Raw genomic sequence first — 5,851 nt, forward strand, 5'->3', positions numbered from 1 at the left:
ACTTGCCACAATGTGTCGTCACGGTTCGAGATGTCAGATGTGACGTCACTTGCCGTTGTTATTTCGTCAATGGTAGTTGACAACGACTGGCAACGACTAAAGCTTATAACAAACATTATAATATTGGCCCAGTAATGGCTTAAACCGGTCTACTTCTGGCAATACCGGACACGGCTGACGGTATAACGCCAGTACAAATCCGATACTGGTCAATGTTTGGCCGCCGTTTTCTTACCAGGATAAGCTGTGCCGTACTTGGTCCATTATTGGGCCAATTGAAGACTACCCGAATATGGCATCGAGCCGGCACATACATACTGGTCCAGTTGCGCCAGACACTTGTAGGCCGGGCTTGTAGGCCCCCGAGTGCCGGCCCTGTATTGGCCCAATGTTGCATTAATGTGGGCGTGGTTTTGAAACCCTGACATTTTCTACTATCAAAATACAATATTTGATCAGTAGCATCTTCATTTTGAAGGGCCACATGTTATTATTATTATAAAGAAGAGGCAGGGAGTTTGCGCTTCTTCCGAATATTTCATTTACTGCCTTGTAAAAAATCTACGTGAGCAAGGCATAATTTTTAATCTGATGACACCATAGAATATATATTTCATTTATCAATGGCTCAGTTTTGTGAGCTTGGTTTGTTATCGACCTTAAATACTTAGCACATCAGTTAACACAAATTCAATTGTGCTGAGTGCAAGTAACCTGTAGTATAAAGAAGGAGATCTGGTTCAACAGGTGAAACTGACCAATAATGCCTGAACCAACCGGATAATCGAGGAATGAATAGAAGAATATTCCACAGCTAGACGTGGACCAAAATGAAATAAAATAAAAAGGACCAAAATTGGACCATTACCGTTTGCTTACGGTTGCATAATGGAATATATTGGCAATATTATATTGGCCCAGTACAGTATTGAATAAATTGGACCTCTACTGGGCCAATTTCAGCCCATTTTGGCCCAGTGCTGGCAATATCTATTGGGCCAGTCGAATGCCCGTGTGCACGACCGTGTCGGACCAATACAGGCTGCCATTCTTGGTCCTTTATAGCAGCTTTTATAGAGCTAGTATCGGGCCGATTGTATAATGTTTGCTGGGTATAAGGCCTCGCACGGTATGGAAACGTTAAACGTCAAACGAAATCTGAACGGAATCACAACTACTTCTTTTGCCGTCACAAAATTTTCAACATGTTGAAAATTTACCGACGGACGTGACGAATAATTTCGGCCGTCTGCGGTCGCTAACGGATTCGTCAGCGACAACTAACGGCAACCTGCAATTCGCAGCTTAACGTCGTTTGCCGTTCACCCCTATTCGTCATAGTGTGAGCGGGCCTTTACAAATCACCGCCTCAATTATATCCACCAAGCATTGAGAAGCTACGTCCTGTCTCACTTACTGACTGCTTTGCAAAAATCGGGGAAGGTTTTTATATCCAAGTGGGTTTTGGAAGATGTAAGTCCTAAAATTGACCACCAACAGTTTGGTAAGTCAAAGGTGTGTCCACCTCGCATTATTTAATTAGCATGCTTCACTTTCTTCATCAAGGCGCTGACAAGGCCAGCAATGTAGGCACAGTGGTACTCACGGATTTCTCAAAGCATTTGACTTGATCGACCATACTATGCTTATAGAGAAATTTATCCATATGGGAGTCTGTGAGTCTATTGTGCCATGGTTGTCTGACTTTGTCAGCAATAGACAAAAGTGTGTTCGTTATAAACATGTTCTTTCTGATTACAAAACTGTAAATGGTGGTCTCCCACAAAGTACAAAACTAGGCTTTCAGATTATAATCAATGATGCTGTATCAAGAAGTGTGCCCAAAACAAAATGTTGGAAATATGTTGATGATTTAACAATGGTTGAGAACTGTATCCATCCCAAATCCAGCCAAATTCAAGATGTTTTAGATGAATCAAGTGAATGGTCTGCCAATAATAATCTGAAACGTAATCCTTCAAAATGTCAAGCCCTACAGATCTGCTTTAAGAGGAATCCACCCAATAATGTTATCAAAATCAATAACATTCCTCTCAACTTTGATTCTGAGGCAAATTTTTTGGATATTTGGATGCAGGACAACCTCAAATGAGATAGAAACAATGCTGAAATTGTGTCTAAAACCAATCGTCGGTTGTAATATGCTTAATAGGATCTTAAAAAATTATGTTCAGTTTACAAAGGATATGTTCGACCATTACTTTTTTTTTTTTTTCCATTTTTATTCACCTGTACTTGGGCCTGGTGGAAGGGAAAAAAGAACATACAGACATGGTCCACCAGGCCCCATCTTAATTACGGTAACCAAGATAGATGCAAAGATACAATCAGATTATGACAATGAGATTTAAATAATACTGCCCCACCACGACAACAGGACCCAACCAATACCTCTGTTAAAAAAAAATAAAAAAAAGAGCAAATGCTTGTTCGACCATTACTTGAATACGCGGATGCAGTTTGGCATTCCTCACTCACCACAACTCAAGATCATACTTTGGAGCAGCTGCAAAAAAGAGCTTGCAAAATAGTTCTGGGCAAATTGTATGATGAACAAATTTTAATCTTTCCCCAGAGTAGGCCAGTGCAAAAGAACGTTGAAAAAAAAAAAACCAGTGCACCCGGCCCGATTCGAACCGGCGACCTTCGTAATACTAGCACGACGCTCTAACCAACTGAGCCACAGAGGCACGCTGGAGAAGAACGGAAGATATAAATCTATAGGTATTAGTAGGCATGTCCACTAAAAATTGAAGTACATTTAAATTGATTCAGACCTAACTTATTGGCTTGGAATTGATGAAAGAAACATTTTGGCGTTTAAATAATCTTAATCGGACGTTTCATTCCAGAGATATGGCCTTTCGAGTGTCACGGTTTTATATAGGGCTGCTAGAACATGTTAAAAAGTTAAAGTCCAAAAAGGAATACTAACAGAAAGTGCAACTTTAAGGTACTTTTTCTTAATGTATTTATTAACTAGCGTTATCTGGAACATCATATTTGCTTATAACAACATGAAAATAAGATCATCCTGAAAATTTAAAAATATAAGACCTTAAAACCCATGGTTTGTTTGGTGAAACCTCAAGCATGATCATAGATGGCCGCCATGGAAAATATCTCCATAGAGGAGATGAACAATAAGTGCATTATTTCAAATGAATAGCGGTAGTCTTAAACATTGTTCAATCTTTTAAGGTCAGCACATTTTATCTTCAAAAATTATTATATTTCATCATGGCATAAGTTTGGTAACATTAATCACTGCCAATTTTGAGAAATTTGCTCCAACTCAAAGGTTATCTTTACTACATTGAGCAATACACTGTGTGTGCATGTGCCCACTATGGTTTCCGAGAGTGTGTGGTTCCCAGTAGTTTCTCTCCCTATGGATATAGGTACACGGTCTGTAACACAGACTAGGTAGTTATGGCAAGCTAAGCGGCTCAGAACGTGGGACTAGCTACGCGCAGCTTCTTTCTCGTTACGTGCAGCTTATTAACCAATCAGATTCGCGGTTTTAAACACGTGGAGCTGATGTAAACATCCTCTCTCACAAATATTATGTTGTTAATTTTGTAAATGAAAATATCTGTAGTATATCAGCAAAAAAATGGTATAGGTGCTATTAAAGTAATATCTGAACAGAATAATGATTGTTCTATATTTAGGGGCTATCATTTTCTTCGGAAGGGATCCCAAATATAGGGGTCATACTTTTTGGAAAGAAAAATAAGGGGAGGGGGGGTCATAAATTGATAATGACAAAATGTAGGGAGTCACAAGATGACTACAGATAGTGTGTTTATTGTATTCAAAAGACTGATTTCAATACAATTTTAGCCTGTCTAGGGGTAAGGTGTATCGGTGGTGGGAGTCGGGGGTCATAACATTTTGATGCCGAAATAGTGAGGGCCGCAATTTATTGACGCCGACTTTTTGTAAATTTAGGAACCACCCCGTACAAAAATAAAAAAAATGATGACCCATTTTACTCTCTCCATATTTACACAGTGGCATGTGATATCGCTTTCCCTGCAATATCTTTACACAGCGCTTTACATCAGTAATAGTTGTTGTTTGACCTTCATATCCCCTGCACCGCTAATACAGCCCGAGTATATAAAGTTACTTGCTATTAAACACGGTGTAAACTTGGAAACACTAAATAAATATGCTTTGTGTCATTTTAGCCAGGCATTAGCAACATGTTCTCTTGACACGTGCTGTGATTTGGCCTCCTTTACCCGTTCGTTATCTATGCTAATTCCGTAAATTAATTACAAGATAATAATTGTGAAAGAGGATACCTATAACTATACTACGCGCAGCTAACGACCCAACCACGTGATTAAATTTGACTATTTTGATTGGTCAAACAGCTGCTCGTAACGAGAAAGAAGCTACGCGTAGCTGTTCCACGCTTTTGGCCCCCTTGGCTTGCCATAGGTAGTGAGTAGTGCACGGGGAAGTAGCGTTGTTGCGGCTCCCGCATGCATACGCACCGTAGATTTTGATGAATAGACCTACGGTTAAAAGTCAATCAGCTGTATAATTTGAAGTACTCAACATGCGTGACACACCACGAGGAGCGTGCTGATATCAATCAATAAATCCGACTTGAAATCGAATCCAAAGTATAATACACATAACAATGAGAGGGTTTGTGCATCGATGCATAGTAGTCCTCTTCAATGAGGGCGGTGGTTTTCGATTCACAAGCTTCATGGTCATCATGAGCAGAATTTCTGAACGATTTTGAATATAGGGAAGGGGGGGGGGGGGAAATTATTTTGAGCCTGCTCCGAGACCCGATATGCTGAAGGGGGTGGGTGGGGGAGGACGGGTTTCGAAATGCATACATGTTAACCTAAAATCAATTACATTATGAATTATACCCTAAAATTAGGAATTTGACCTTAAAATACAATACAATACAATAAAATAATGAATACCTCCAAATTAGGAATTTTACCTTGAAATTGTGAATTTGATCTTAAAATTATGAACTTTACCCTTAAATTATGAATTTTACCCTAGATTATTGGGAGGTGCCTAGGGTACTTGGCCCCACCAAAATTACCCCCCAAGCCCTGCGCGATTCCTGGGCCACTGCGGAATTGATTTGATTATATCTGTAGGTTCTTGTTCTGGCCTTGGAAAGCAAAATAAATTCTATACCTCTCTCCTCAAATATTTCCGCCAAAGGTCGGCTTTATCCTTATCTCACTCTCTCAGGCTCCTCTCAAGGGGAGGGGGAGGTAGTGGCGGCGCCATGAATTTCTCTTTCGGGGATATAGGCAAAGTGAATTTCTGGGGTGGGGTAGACAACTTTTGGCCAAAATCGGGCGCAACAAGTTTACATTTGCATATTTTTTTGCCCCAACCCACCCACCCCGTCTCTCTCATTCCCTCTCCTCTCCCGGAAGTGAACTTTAAGTAGGCCTACGTCTCGTGTGGACACACTCGCAAGTTACTTTCGAAATTAAACGAACATGTAAACACACCAACTTCTCTGGGATTAGGTGAATGACCGCTAATAAGGTTATTCCTTTGTTAGTATGTTAATTCTCCTTTGTTAGATACCGTACGTTTGATTGTTATGGATAAAGGATATACCGTAGCCATGACTACTATGTTCCTTCATTGTTAGTTACCGTTACAGAGTCCGCTTCCCTCCCGTAACATTAACTCTTCCTCCTCTCCCAGTCCATCCCCTTTCCTTATTTTCTCTCTCTCCTTTCTTCTTTCTCCCACACATGGCCCCGACTCACCCACCCCGTCTCTCTCATTCCCTCTCACCTCCACTCTCTCCTCTCCCGGGAGT

The sequence above is a fragment of the Amphiura filiformis genome, chromosome 20 (assembly GCF_039555335.1).
Source record: "Amphiura filiformis chromosome 20, Afil_fr2py, whole genome shotgun sequence".
NCBI lineage: Eukaryota > Metazoa > Echinodermata > Ophiuroidea > Amphilepidida > Amphiuridae > Amphiura > Amphiura filiformis.